Source organism: Triticum urartu, chromosome 4A (assembly GCF_056163025.1).
Source record: "Triticum urartu cultivar PI428250 chromosome 4A, HENAU_Tu73, whole genome shotgun sequence".
In the NCBI taxonomy this organism is placed as follows: domain Eukaryota; kingdom Viridiplantae; phylum Streptophyta; class Magnoliopsida; order Poales; family Poaceae; genus Triticum; species Triticum urartu.
In genome coordinates this window covers 227,819,380-227,836,049 of record NC_141876.1, presented here as the reverse complement: position 1 = coordinate 227,836,049, position 16,670 = coordinate 227,819,380, and positions in this window count along the sequence as shown.

Below are 16,670 nucleotides of genomic sequence, written 5' to 3'. Positions count from 1 at the left end.
GTGAAGAAGCCCAAGTCTAGACCTAAGTCTGAGACTAAGTGTTTCTACTTCAAAGGGACTGGTCACTGGAAGCAAAACTGCCCCAAGTATTTGGCGGATAAGAAGGATGGCAAAGTGAACAAAGGTATATAGCAACCCCTCAGTATTTGATACTAGTTCAGTGCTGTGATTAGTAACTCGAAACGGGAGTTGCAGAATGAACAGAGACTAGTTAAGGGTGAAGTGACGATGTGTGTTGGAAGTGGTTCCAAGATTGATATGATCATCATCGCACACTCCCTATGCTTTCGGGATTAGTGTTAAACCTAAATAAATGTTATTTGGTGTTTGCGTTGAGCATGAATATAATTTGATCATGTTTATTGCAATACGGTTATTCATTTAAGTTAGAGAATAATTGTTGTTCTATTTACATGAATAAAACCTTCTATGGTCATACACCCAATGAAAATGGTTTGTTGGATCTCGATCATAGTGATACAAATATTCATAATATTGAAGCCAAAAGATGCAAAGTAAATAATGATAGTGCAACTTATTTGTGGCACTGCCGTTTAGGTCATATTGGTGTAAAGCGCATGAAGTAACTCCATGCTGATGGGCTTTTGGAATCACTTGATTATGAATCATTTTGATGCTTGCGAACCATGCCTCATGGGAAAGATGACTAAGACTCCGTTCTCCGAAACAATGGAGTGAGCCACTGACTTATTGGAAATACTGATGTATGCGGTCCAATGAGTGTTGAGACTCATGGCGGGTATCATTATTTTCTGACCTTCACAGATGATTTGAGCAGATATGTGTATATCTAGTTGATGATACATAAGTCTGAAACATTTGAAAAGTGCATATAATTTCAGAATGAAGTGGAAAATCATCATAACAAGAAAATAAAGTTTCTATGATCTGATCATGGAGGAGAATATTTGAGTTACTAGGTTGGTCTTCATTTGAAACAATGTGAAATAGTTTCGCAACTCACGCCACCTGGAACACCACAGCGTAATGGTGTGTCCGAACATCGTAAACGTACTTTATTTGATATAGTGCAATCTATGATGTCTCTTACCGATTTACCACTATCGTTTTGGGGTTATGCATTAGAGACAGCTGCATTCACATTAAAAAGGGCACCATCTAAATCCGTTGAGACGACACCGTATGAACTGTGGTTTAGCCAGAAACCTAAGCTGTCATTTCTTAAAGTTTGGGGTTGCGATGCTTATGTGAAAAAGTTTCATCTTGATAACCTCAAACCCAAGTCGGAGAAGTGCGTCTTCATAGGATACCCAAAAGTAACTATTGGGTACACCTTCTATCACAGATCCGAAGACAAGATATTTGTTGCTGAGAATGGATCCTTTCTAGAGAAGGAGTTTCTCTCGAAAGAAGTGAGTGGGAGGAAAGTAGAACTTGATGAGGTAATTGTACCTGCTCCCTTACTGGAAAGTAGTTCATCACAGAAATCTGTTTCTATGACTCCTACACCAATTAGTGAGGAAGCTAATGATGATGATCATGTAACTTCAGATGAAGTTACTACCGAACCTCGTAGGTCAAACAGAGTGAGATCTGCACCAGAGTGGTATGGTAATCCTGTTTTGGAGGTCATGTTAATTGACCATGATGAACCTACGAACTATGAGGAAGCGATGATGAGCCTAGATTCAGTGAAATGGCTTGAGGCCATGAAATCTGAGATGGGATCCATGTGTGAGAACAAAGTATGGACTTTGATTGACTTGCCCGATGATCGGTGAGTCATTAAGAATAAATGGATCTTCAAGAGGAAGACGGACGCTGATAGTAGTGTTACTATCTACAAATCTCGAATTGTCGCAAAAATGTTTTCGACAAGTTCAAGGAGTTGACCACGATGAGAATTTCTCACTCGTATCGATGCTTAAAAGTCTGCCCGAATCATGTTAGCAGTTGCCGCATTTTATGAAATTTGGAAAATGGATATCAAAACTACATTCCTTAATGGATTTATTAAAGAAGAGTTGTATATGATGCAACCAGAAGGTTTTGTCAATCTTAAAGATGCTAACAAAGTGAGCAAGCTCCAGCGATCCATCTATGGAATGGTGCAAGCATATAGGAGTTGGAATACATACTTTGATGAGTTGATCAAAGCATATAATTTTATACAGCCTTGTGGTGAAGCCTGTATTTACAAGAAAGTGAGTGGGAGCACTACATCATTTCTGATAAATATATGTGAATGACATATTGTTGATCGGAAATAATGTAGAATTTTCTGGAAAGCATAAAGGAGTATTTTAAAGGAGTTTTTCCAATAAAGACCTCGGTGTAGCTACTTACATATTGAGCATCAAGATCTATAGAGAATAGATCAAGACGCTTGATAAGTTTTTTCAATGAGTACATACCTTGACATGATTTTGAAGTATTTCAAAATGGAACAATCAAAGAAAGAGTTCTTACCTGTGTTAAAAGGTGTGAAATTGAGTAAGACTCAAAGCCCGACCACGGCAGAAGATAGAAAGAGAATGAAAGTCATTCCCTATGCCTCAGCCATAGTTTCTATAAAGTATGCCATGTTGTGTACCAGATCTATTGTATACTGGTACGTCTCCAACATATCTATAATTTTTGATTGCTCCATGCTATATTATCTACTATTTTGGACATTATTGGGCTTTATTATCCACTTTTATATTATTTTTGGGACTAACCTATTAACCGGAGGTCCAGCCTAGAATTGCTGTTTTTTGCCTACTTTAGGGTTTCGAAGAAAAGGAATATCAAATGGAGTCCAAACGGAATGAAACCTTTGGGAACGTGATTTTTGTAACGAACAAGACCCAGGAGACTTAGACCCTACATGAAGCAACCAACAGAGAAGCCATGAGGTAGGGGGCGCACCTACCCCCCCCCCCCAGGCGAGCCCTCCACCCTCGTGGGCCCTCTATTGCTCCACCGACATACTCCTTCCTCCTATATATACCTACGTACCCCCAAATGATCAGAGACGGAGCCAAAAACCTAATTCCACCGCCGCAACCTTTTGTATCCACGAGATCCCATCTTGGGGCCTGTTCCGGAGCTCCGCCAGAGGGGGCATCCATCATGCAGGGCTTCTACATCAACACCATAGCCTCTCCGATGAATTGTGAGTAGTTTACCTCAGACCTTCGGGTCCATAGTTATTAGCTATATGGCTTCTTCTCTCTTTTTGGATCTCAATACAATGTTATCCCCCTCTCTTGTGGAGATCTATTCGATGTAATCTTCTTTTTGCGGTGTGTTTGTTGAGACCGATGAATTGTGGTTTTATGATCAAGTTTATCTATGAACAATATTTGAATCTCCTCTGAATTCTTTTATGTATGATTGGTTATCTTTGCAAGTCTCTTCGAATTATCAGTTTGGTTTGGCCTACTAGATTGATCTTTCTTGCAATGGGAGAAGTGCTTAGCTTTGGGTTCAATCTTGCGGTGTCCTTTCCCAGTGACAGTAGGGGCAGCAAGGCACGTATTGTATTTTTTCCATCGAGGATAACAAGATGGTATTTTATCATATTTCATGAATTTATCCCTCTACATCATGTCATCTTGCTTAAAGCGTTACTCTGTTTTCATGAACTTAATACTCTAGATGCATGCTAGATAGCAGTTGATGAGTGGAGTAATAGTAGTATATGCAGGCAGGAGTCGGTCTACTTGTCTCGGAAGTGCTGCCTATACACATGATCATACCTAGATATTCTCATAACTATGCTAAATTCTGTCAATTGCTCAACAGTAAATCGTTCACCCACCATAAAATACTTATGCTCTTGAGAGAAGCCACTAGTGAAACCTATGGCCCCCGAGTCTATCTTAATCATATTAAATCTTCCAATACTTAGTTATTTCCTTTGCTCTTTACTTTGCTTTTATTTTACTTTGCATCTTTATCACAAAAATACCAAAAATATTATTCTATCATATCTATCAGATCTCACTCTCGTAAGTGACCGTGAAGGGATTGACAACCCCTTATCGCGTTGGTTGCGAGGAGTTATTTGTTTTGTGCAGGTATGAGGGACTCGCGCGTAGCCTCCTACAGGATTGATACCTTGGTTCTCAAAAATTGAGGGAAATACTTACGCTACTTTGCTGCTGTCGGTGTCAAAACCGACGGATCTCGGGTAGGGGGTCCCGAACTGTGCGTCTAAGGCGGATGGTAACAGGAGGCAGGGGACACGATGTTTACCTAGGTTCGGGCCCTCTTGATGGAGGTAATACCCTACGTCCTGCTTGATTGATATTGATGATATGAGTATTACAAGAGTTGATCTACCACGAGATCGGAGAGGCTAAACCCTAGAAGCTAGCCTATGATTGTATGTATATTATCTATCGACTAGCCTGGCCTCGGTTTATATAATGCACCAGAGGCCTAGGATAACAAGAGTCCTAGCCGAATACGCCAGTGGGGAGGAGTCCTTGCCTTGATCACCAAGTCTTGTGGAATCTTCCATGTATGCGGCAGCTGTCCGAACTGGCCCATGAGTATACGGCCATGGGGGTCCTCGGCCCAATCTAACAGATCAGGAGATGATGTGGTGAGTACCCCCTAGTCCATGACACCGTCAGTAGCCCCCTGAACCAGTCTTAATGTTAGAGACGCTCCTCGATTCTTCCGAACTATTCTTCATCTTCGGTTGTCAGTCTTGAAAACTGGTTCAACAAATCTTCTCATCTTCGATCTTGAGGATCGCCGAAATGCATTCGACGAGTTTACATGTCGGGTATCCGAGGAGCCCCTTTAAGTTTCCGGCCTTTATCAATGCGTTGTTATTTTTATGCCACACCTCGGGTTTGAAGTTGTTCCCGGGAGGCAGTGTCCTCTGGCATCCGAGCTCCAACGCCGGACTGCATTCGAGGTATCTTTTGCAGCCGAGCACCAATGTCGGACCACTTTCCGAGCTCCAACGCCATAATGTATCCGAGCTCCAATGCCGGACTTTGTCCAAGCTCCAACGCCAGACTATGTCCAAACTCCAACGCCGGACTGTATCTGGGCTCCAACGCTGCACTATATCCGAGGCTGTCATATCACCTTGCTTCAAAAAAGTTGAAGGAGTTTAGCCGAGCTTAATGCTATAAATGCCCTCTATGGAGCCAGCCACTAGTGCCCGAGCTTTATGCCGGACTGCTTCCAAGGTGGTGCACCACCCCGAATGTGGGCCAATTTTTGTCAATATTTTTTATTGGTGCAATTTATTCTCTGCCGAGATATATAGCCAGCAGCCCTCAAGGTGGGTATCAATCTAAAACCCGAGATGCACCTGAAGGATGACGTAAGACCGCTGATCCCAGTAGCCGCTGAGACTCAGGTTGATTTGCAAAATCGGCCTGAGGATCAAGTCCTAGCTCGGCAGAATACTACGGGACACTAAAAGCGGCGTGCTCAGTCCTCGAGACTCAGGTTGGGTGCGGCCGACCAACCTGAGGATCAAAATCTCCTCGGAAACTATATTGCACATAAAATTTTCTGCATTGGACATGCAATGCAGTAGCCCCCGAGACATTGGTCGGGTGGCAACACCAGATCAGGGGATCGATGTGCCCCTTTAATGTTTGTAAATAATAAGCCCGAAGCCCAGTAGCCCCCGAGCCTTAATGCGGGCACGGGTGACCGAATTAAGGATTGATATCCATAGTAAAATCACAAATTATGTGTAATGACTCTACGTATCCAAGTACTTTACGTCATTTAATGCTCGGATCCGCATTGTACAAAACTTTGTTGACTGACCATCGGCTTCCACCTCCTCGGCCAGTAGCCAAGGAGTGTTTGTCTTACTTTATAAAGCCTTTATGAGGGAAAATATTTACGACAAACAAGGCAATCTGGCCATACGGTTTTATAAACAAAGGTACATAGAGAGATATGTTATATTACTGTTTAACAGAAGAAATTTCTTCCAAAGAAAATAGTCCCGCTATCGGTTCCTTTCTTTGGGTTGTCGTGCTAAGCATGATCATGAAACCTCAGCTCCAATGTAGGAGCAAAATATCAAGGATTTAGTTTGGGAGGCCAGTTAATAGCCCCCGGTAGTGTTCGGCGACAGTCGAGATCAAGCCGTAAACACTTCGGCCATTGTTATGAATAGCCCATCATTTAACACCGTCATCGGATCGCTGACCAGTTTAGGCTTATTGTGACAGTCAGTTTTCAGATTTCTCCACTGAGGTGCTTAACCATGTGAGCTGGAAGCACAATCGCTGTGGTTCTCCCTTTGCACACCTAGCCGAACAAAGCGGAACGTAGGAGGCAAGCGCAGGAGCCGGGCAACCCAACTATTGACTGCAGACACAATTCGAAACTGATGCATATATAGCAATATCCAAGAATATTTTTGCCGAATCTCTAAAGGTGTCCGGCGTTGCACTGCGAGACTTGTGCTGAAAACACACAAATAGTTTAAAAGTGCCATAAGCTTGGAAAACCAAAAAACATCAGTAAAAACTTGACGTCCGAACAAGATCAAGTGTTCGGTGCCAATCCGAAAATTGGCCTTAGCAAAAGAAGTGCTTCTGTCGTGCTTTAACATGATACATCCTATCTCAAGACTTCAAGTGGGTTAGCCTACGGCTTCAACCTCCTATCCAGAGAGCAGAGTACTTCTCATTACGCCAGTTTAGCAAACTAAACTCTAGCGGCTTTGAGAGAGAAATTAGGCTCCCCGGCTAGTGACCACACACTCGTGTCGAAAAAAGGAGTGATAGATAATAGTAATAATAATAAAACTTTGCAACGACTAAGAAGAAGAATGGCTCATATAAATTTAAGAGCCCCCAAGTGACTTGGGTAAAAGATGATTGCATGTACCGAAGTACTTATATCATATCTATGTTCAACCGAACTTTAAACGCGTCTTAACCGACTGTCGGCTTCTCCCTCTTCGGTCAAGGACCAAAAAGTTTTATGTACTCCATCTGTCGAGAATATCGATGGTGTTTCCAATAACCAGGCAATTAGGCCATAAGGCTGTAACAGACAAAGCGCCCTCAGGGAACTTATGCTATATTACTGCGAAGTGTAAGAAGCATCTTCGAAGAAAATAATACCCCCACCGATACCTTTCTTCGATGCTCATTGTTATTATGAGACTTGTGCAATAGATTTTTTTGTAATCATGAGTTCCGTTGTGTGTCGACCATCATTGAAAACTATAAGAACGCTAGCTTTCGACTTCACCCAGTCTGAGGTCCGGCTCGGATGGCCCGATCATGAGAATCGCAGAGGTGCTCCCTTTACTCCCTAGACAAACAATCGGGAACGTAGGGGTAAACATAGGAGCGAGGCAACCCAGCTTGCAAATCGCTTAAGTCAATATGGTGCATATTGTGGCGTAATACACGAACAAGGAACGAAGCCGTACAAGTATAATCATATGCAAGAGGAAAAGCTTCATAAAGGAAGCCCCCAAATAAACGGGGTATTTGAATATGTGTGTCATAAACAAAGTTTGGACAAGGAAATTTTTTACAAGCAACTTTTTTCCAAAAAAGGATAATGCTAGGTCGAGCAGAACACAAGTTAAAAATTAAAACTTTGAGCATGAAAGCGACTTAGCTGGTTAATGTGTTCGGCATTGATGACGTGATTCGAGCTTGATGCGGGACAAGGTTCCATCCCCCAAGCCGGTCCCGAGGTGGCGGAGCGGAAAGCTCGACACGCCGAAGTGGTGACATAGCACGGTCAATGCGGACCGGCAGAATGATGCCGAAGTCCCCGAATCATTTTCCTGTGCACAAAAAATAGTGCAAATCGGAGATAATAGTAATAATAATTGAAAAAAAATGTTGCATAATAAATAATTTATGCAAAGTGAATAATAAAATAAATATGGCCTGGCGCCGAAGTCAATGTCGATGCAGGGCGTCGGCGTGATGCGGTAAAGGCGTGGCAAAGCCTGAATTCACAGGTCGGTCCGAGTTCGGATGTGGCATTCGCCGGACTATGTACGGAGACTGGCCGACCCACCATGCGACCGTCGTTAATGCGGCCACCATTTGATAGACCTGTGTACATATGATGGACAAGCCAAAGTAATAACTCCTTGGGAAAAATGAACCCAAACAAACAAAAAATACTGGGATTAATAGCACCTGGTTTATTTGTTGTAGCAATCCGAAGGAAGATGATTCCCAAAATTGGGACTCGGTCCGAACACCCATTGCCTGATGGGAAATAAAATGACGGCATGGCAATGCTGGCAAAGGTTGGCTCGCCGAGGCAAAGCCCTCGGTCCAGCTAATGTGATGGAGCTGGTCGGCTAGTGACGCCGAAGTGTCCAGAGTAGGTTGATGAAGAGATCGCGAAGCCCCCGGTCCAGCCGAGATGTCGAAGCCTCGATGTCAGCTGATGAGTCGAAGTAGGTCGGCGTGATGGACACCAGCTTGAAGAAGCAATAGTGTGGCCCTGCTGATGCAGGTCGTGACGTGGTCGATGCCGGCTTGATGAAGCGACCGTGCGGCGATGCCGGTATGCCCGCTCCGTGTAATCCGTGGGGCGGCGATGTTGGTGATGATTTATCCTTCACGATCCCGGACTCTTGTTCGTCTTGCCGAGATGATGATCCAAAGAATTTGAGCTCGGCTCAACAAAGTGACGACGTGTCTAGCGCAGGTCGGCAGCCTTGGAGCAATTTTGCCGGACTGGTTTGACACCAGCATGATGATGAAGATGACCTCAAGGGAGGCTTAAAATTTTATAAGAACGTGCTTAAAAATGACGCACAATACCCTAGAAGAGAATTCCTCTAAAAAGGTTGTCCAATATCACGTTCATAAAGAAACATGAATTCGGGTCGGATCCGTATTCGCGCAGAAAACAGATCCGAAAATTGGTCCACTCATCGGAAGGTTACCGGAGTTTGAACCGTCAGATCGAGCTAAAATTTGGAGAGGTGGTAGATATGGGAATTCCGCAGTAGATGAACGGTTAGATCTTGCAAAGGACCTCCAAGCTGGGCTCTGGAGACCACGCCCTAAACTCGTCCAGATTCCCGTCTAGATTTGACAGGGCCCCGGTATATCGTAGATTGTCAGAGATTCTTCCATCAGAACTCGACAAAATTTTGCATGGCTGTTGTAGAAGTAATTACGCACTATTTCACTAGAGCAATCGTCAAAACGACGCTCGAGGAGGCGGTGGCGGCGGATACGAGATCGCTGTCCAGAAAAACAGCACGGTCGCCCGAGGGCAATGTTGACGTTGAGCCCCCGGGCTCCCTGGATGATTCCTCCATGATCTTGATAGAGATCGGAGTTGATGTTGATGAAGGCCCTCATACGAACATGACGATCGGAGGTAGGGCACAGTCCTCGGTCGAGCCAAGGTGACCAGTCGAGCCGGTGACGAAGATGTCGTCGTCGCAGTTAATCCGCAGACGAGCCATCGATCCTTTTGTCGATCACACAGCGGAACTCTCAATGAAAGCACCAATGTCGGTGTCAAAATCGGCGGATCTCAGGTAGGGGATCCCAAATTGTGCATCTAAGGCGGATGGTAACAGGAGGCAAGGGACACGATGTTTACCCAGGTTCGGGCCCTCTTGATGGAGGTAATACCCTACGTCCTGCTTGATTGATATTGATGATATGAGTATTACAAGAGTTGATCTACCACGAGATCGGAGAGGCTAAACCCTAGAAGCTAGCCTATGGTATGATTGTATGTATATTATCTATCGACTAGCCTGGCCTCGGTTTATATAATGCACCAGAGGCCTAGGATAACAAGAGTAATAGCCGAATACGCCGGTGGGGAGGAGTCCTTGCCTTGATCACCAAGTCTTGTGGAATCTTCCATGTATGCGGCAGCTGTCTGAACTGGCCCATGAGTATGCGACCATGGGGATCCTCGGCCTAATCTAACAGATCGGGAGATGACGTGGTGAGTACCCCCTAATCCAGGACACCGTCAGCTGCATTATCCTTTCCTCTTCAAGGATATCCAACGCACTGCTCAAGAGGTAGCAAGAAGATTTCTGGCGCCGTTGCCGGGGAGGCTTACGCAAGGTCAAGTCAAGATTTGGACTCCCGACAACGAGCGATTTCTGGCGCCGTTGCCGAGGAGTCTACGCAAAAGTCAACATACCAAGTACCCATCACAACCCTTATCTCCCGCATTACATTATTTGCCATTTGCCTCTCGTTTTCCTCTCCCCCACTTCACCCTTGTTGTTTTATTCGCCCTCTCTCTCTCTATCATCCCTCTCTTTCTCTATTTGCCTATTTTTGCCCGTTTCTTGTTTGCCCGTGTGTTGGATTGCTTGCTTGTCGTTATGGCTAGTCCTCTATCCTCTCCGTTGTCTCCCGATAATGAAGTCCTCAATTTTAAACTAAGGGAGGGAGAAAGTATGAAAGATGCTTAGTATAGAATTTGCAATTCTCAAAATAGATCTACCAGGAAGCAATCTACTTCCGTTCTTCTCCGCAATTTTTATGTAGGTGCTAATCCTTGGTATAGGTATATCCTTGATACCATTACCGGAGGGAATTTCATAGGTAGCCATACTTTTGATTCTTATAATGCTATGATAGATTTGTTTGGCTCACCCCCTCTTTTGGTTAATGGAACTGTATTAACTTTGGAGCATGTAATGCAAAGGCTCGAAATTATTGAAAATAAGGTTGCTACCGTAGAGTTAATTGAAAATTTGGATAATAAGATCCACAACTGAATCTCCCAATACGGATCTAAAGTAGGAGTCACTTTTAAAAATATTAAAGAGAAGGAACTCATAGTTAATGAGAAAATAAATCATGATTCCACTAGGATCGATAAACTTGAAGATATCATTACCAACTTGGGAACCGCTTTTTCTTCCGTAAAGAATCTTTCAAGTCCTCCTACTAAAATGTCCAAGCTTATGTATGTTCCTAAAAATAAGGGTGAATCCTCTAGTAAGGAAACTTCGGATCTCAAATGTATAAGTATTTATCCCAATCTTGTTGCTATCATTAAGGAACCATTTGTTACAAATGAATTTTTTGATCTTGTGCCTAAAAGTTTGATAATAACTAAAAAGAAAGAAATTTCTAAGTATAATAGATGTCTCATTGAAAAATTGCCTAGCAAATATGGCAATACCTAGATCTATCCTTGCTTTTTATGCCTAGCTAGGGGCGTTAAAGGATAGCGCTTGTTGGGAGGCAACCAAATTTTACTTTTATTCCTTGATTTATGCTCCTGTTTAGTAATAAATAATTTACCTAGCCTCTGTTTTGGTTGTGTTTTTGTGTTTAATTAGTGTTTGTGCCAAGTAGAACCGTTGGGAAGACTTGGGGAAAGTCTTGTTATCTTGCTGTAAAAAACAGAAACTTTAGTGCTCACGAGAATTGCTGCCATTTTTATTTCGAAAGTGTTATTTAGTTAATTATTTTTTAATATGATTAATATATAAATTCCTCACTTCCAGCAATTTATTTTAGAATTTTTGGAGTTCCAGATCTTGCGCTAGCTATAGATTACTACAGACTGTTCTGTTTTTGACAGATTCTGTTTTTTGTGAGTTGTTTGCTTATTTGATGAATCTATGGCTAGTAAAATAGTTTATAAATAATAGAGAAGTTGGAATACAGTAGGTTTAACACCAATATAAATAAATAATGAGTTCATTACAGTACCTTGAAGTGGTCTTTTGTTTTCTTTCGCTAACGGAGCTCACGAGATTTTCTACTTTAAGTTTTGTGTTGTGAAGTTTTCAAGTTTTGGGAAAAGATTTGATGGATTATGGAACAAGGAGTGGCAAGAGCCTAAGCTTGGGGATTCCCATGGCACACCCAAGATAATCTAAGGACACCTAAAAGACAAAGCTTGGGGATGCCCCGGAAGGCATCCCCTCTTTCGTCTACTTCTATTGGTAACTTTACTTGGAGCTATATTTTTATTCACCACATGATATGTGTTTTGCTTGGAGCGTCTTGTATGATTTGAATCTTTGATTTTTATTTCTTCCTATACACACCTTTTGAGAGAGCCATACATGATTTGGAATTTGTTAGAATACTCTATGTGCTTTGCTTATATCATTTGAGTTATATAGTTTTGCTCTAGTACTTCACTTATATTTTTTAGAGCATGGTGGTGGAATTGTTTTATAGAAACTATTGATCTCTCATGATTCACTTATATTATTTTGAGAGTCTTAAATAGCATGGTAATTTTCTTAAATAATCCTTATATGCTAGGTATACAAGATTAATAATAAAATTCTCTTACGAGTGTGTTGAATACTAAGAGAAGTTTGATACTTGATAATTGTTTTGAGATATGGAGATGGCGATATTAGAGTCATGCTAGTTGAGTAGTTGTGAAATTGAGAAATACTTGTGTTAAAGTTTGTGATTCCCGTAGCATGCACGTATGGTGAACCGTTATGTGATGAAGTCGGAGCATGATTTATTTTTTGATTGTCTTCCTTATGAGTGGCGGTCGGGGACGAGCGATGATCTTTTCCTACCAATATATCCCCCTAGGAGCATGCATGTAATACTTTGCTTTGATAACTTGTAAATTTTTGCAATAAGTATATGAGTTCTTTATGACTAATGTTGAGTCCATGGATTATACGCACTTTTCTTCCTTCCACCATTGCTAGCCTCTCTAATACCGCGCACCTTTCACCGGTATCATACACCCACCATATACCTTCCTCAAAATAGCCACCATACCTACCTATTATGGCATTTCCATAGCCATTCCGAGATATATTGCCATGCAACTTTCCACCATTCCGTTTATTATGACACACTCCATCATTGTCATATTGCTTAGCATGATCATGTAGTTGACATCATATTTGTGGCAAAGCCACCATTCATAATTCTTTCATTCATGTCACTCTTGATTCATTGCATATCCTGGTACACTGCTGGAGGCATTCATATAGAGTCATATTTTGTTCTAAGTATCGAGTTGTAATTGTTAGGTTGTAAGAAAATAAAAGTGTGATGATCATCATTATTAGAGCATTTTCCCAGTGAGGAAAGGATGATGGATACTATGATTCCCCCACAAGTCGGGATGAGACTCCGGACGAAAAAAAGGAAAGAAAAGAGGCGATAAAAAATGAGAAAAGGCCCAAATAAAAAAAAATAAGAGAAAAGGAGAGAAGGGACAATGTTACTATCCTTTACCACACTTGTGCTTCAAAGTAGCACCATTATATTCATGATAGAGAGTCTCTCATTTCGTCACTTTCATATACTAGTGGGATTTTTTCATTATAGAACTTGGCTTGAATGTTCCAATGATGGGCTTCCTCAAAATGCCCTAGGTCTTCATGAGCAAACAAGTTAGATGCACACCTACTTAGTTTCTTTTGTTGAGCTTTCATATACTTATAGCTCTAGTGCATCCATTGCATGGCAATCCCTACTCACTCACATTGATATCTATTGATGGGCATCTCCATAGCCCGTTGATATGCCTAGTTGATGTGAGACTATCTTCTCCCTTTTTGTCTTCTCCACAACCACCATTCTATCCCACATATAGTGATATATCCATGGCTCATGCTCATGTATTGCGTGAAGATTGAAAAAGTTTGAGAATGTCAAAAGTATGAAACAATTGCTTGGCTTGTCATTGGGGTTGTGCATGATTTAAATACTTTGTGTGGTGAAGATAGAGCATAGCCAGACTATATGATTTTGTAGAGATAACTTTCTTTGGCCATGTTATTTTGAGAAGACATGATTACTTTGTTAGTATGCTTGAAGTATTATTATTTTTATGTTAATATTAAACTTTTATCTTGAATCTTTCAGATATGAATATTCATACCACAATTAAGAAGAATTACATTAAAATTATGCCAAGTAGCACTTCACATCAAAAATTATCTTTTTTATCATTTACCTACTCGAGGACGAGCAGGAATTAAGTTTGGGGATGCTTGATATGTCTCCAACGTATCTATAATTTTTGATTGCTCCATGCTATATTATCTACTGTTTTGGACATTATTGGGCTTTATTATCCACTTTTATACTATTTGTGGGACTAACCTATTAACCCGAGGCCCAGCCCAGAACTGCTGTTTTTTTGCCTATTTTAGGGTTTCGAAGAAAAGGAATATCAAACGGAGTCCAAACGGAATGAAACCTTCGGGAACGTGATTTTTGGAACGAACAAGACCCATGAGACTTGGACCGTACGTCAAGCAACCAACAAGGAAGCCACGAGGTAGGGGGCGCGCCTACCCCCCCCCCCCAGGCACGCCCTCCACCCTCGTGGGCCCCCTGTTGCTCCACCGACGTACTCCTTCCTCCTATATATACCTACGTACCCCCAAACGATCAAAGACGGAGCCAAAAACCTAATTCCACCGCCGCAACCTTCTGTATCCACGAGATCCCATCTTGGCCTGTTCCGGAGCTCCGCCGGATGGGGCATCCATCATGGAGGGCTTCTACATCAACACCATAGCCTCTCTGATAAATTGTGAGCGGTTTACCTTAGACCTTCGGGTCCATAGTTATTAGCTACATGGCTTCTTCTCTCCTTTTGGAACTCAATACAATGTTCTTCCCCTCTCTTGTGGAGATCTATTCGACGTAATCATACCTAGATATTCTCATAACTATGCTAAATTCTGTCAATTGGTCAACAGTAAATCGTTCACCCACCGTAAAATACTTATGGCCCCCGGGTATATCTTCATCATATTAAATCTTCCAATACTTAGTTATTTCCTTTGCTCTTTACTTTGCTTTTATTTTACTTTGCATCTTTATCACAGAAATACCAAAAATATTATTCTATCATTTCTATCAGATCTCACTCTCGTAAGTGACCGTGAAGGGATTGACAACCCATTATCGCGTTGGTTGCGAGGAGTTATTTGTTTTGTGCAGGTACGAGGGACTCGCGCGTAGCCTACTACTGGATTGATACCTTGGTTCTCAAAAACTGAGGGAAATACTGACGCTATCATATCTATCATCATTTCCTCTTGAAGGAAATCCAACGCAGTGCTCAAGAGGTAGCATATACCCTAAACTGAGTTTAGCAAGGGAGTACAATAGTGATCTAGGAGTAGATCACTGGGAAGCGGTCAAAATTATCCTTACTGGCATAAGGATATGTTTCTCGATTATGGAGGTGACAAAAGGTTCGCCGTAAAGGGTTACGTCGACGCAAATTTTGACACTGATCCAGATGACTCTAAAGTCTTAATCTGGATACATTTTCAAAGTGGGAGCAATTAGCTAGAGTAGCTCCGTGCAGAGCATTGTTGACATAGAAATTTGCAAAATACATACGGATCTAAATGTGGCAGACCCGTAGACTAAACTTCTCTCACAAGAAAAACAAGATCACACCTTAGTACTCTTTGGGTGTTAATCACATAGCGATGTGAACTAGATTATTGACTCGTAAACCCTTTGGGTGTTGGTCACATGACGATGTGAACTATGGGTGTTAATCACATGGTGATGTGAACTATTGGTATTAAATCACATGGCGATGTGAACTAGATTATTGACTCTAGTGCAAGTGAGAGACTGAAGGAAATATTCCCTAGAGGCAATAATAAAGTTGTTATTTATGTCCTTATATGATGATAAATGTTTATTATTCATGCTAGAATTGTATTAACTGGAAACATGATACATGTGTGAATTCATAGATAAACATAGTGTCACTAGTATACCTCTACTTGACTAGCTTGTTGATCAAAGATGGTTATGTTTCCTAACCATAGACATGAGTTGTCATTTGATTAACGGGATCACATCATTAGGAGAATGATGTGATTGACTTGACCCATTCCGTTAGCTTAGCATTTGATCGTTTAGTATGTTGCTATTGCTTTCTTCATGACTTATACATGTTCCTATGACTACGAGATTATGCAACTCCCGTTTACCGGAGGAACACTTTGTGTTCTACCAAACGTCACCACATAACTGGGTGATTATAAAGGTGCTCTACATGTGTCTCCAAAGGTAATTGTTGGGTTGGCGTGTTTCGAGATTAGGATTTGTTACTCCGATTGTCGGAGAGGTATCTCTGGGCCCACTCGGTAATGCACATCACTATAAGCCTTGCAAGCATTGTAACTAATGAGTTAGTTGCGGGATGTTGTATTACAGAATGAGTAAAGAGACTTGCCAGTAACAAGATTAAACTAGGTATTAAGATACCGACGATCGAATCTCGGGCAAGTAACATACCGATGACAAAGGGAACAACGTATGTTGTTATGCGGTTTGACCAATAAAGATATTCGTAGAATATGTAGGAGCAAATATGGGCATCCAGGTTCCGCTATTGGTTATTGACCAGAGAAGTGTCTCGGTCATGTATACATAGTTCTCGAACCCGTAGGTTCCGCACGCTTAACGTTCGTTCATGATATAGTATTTATGAGTTATGTATGTTGGTAACCGAATGTTGTTTGGAGTCCCGGATGAGATCACAGACATGACGAGGAGCTCCGGAATGGTCCGGAGGTAAAGATCCATATATTGGATGAAATGGTTAGGCCAAGGGGTCAGGCCCACAGGGCTATAAGTCGATACAAAAGGAGTTTTATGGAGGCCGGGGGGCAAACGCCGGAGACCCTGGCGTTTGGCCCTAGGCCAGACACCGAGGCCCATGGCGTTAGGGCGAGACGCCAAGGACTATGG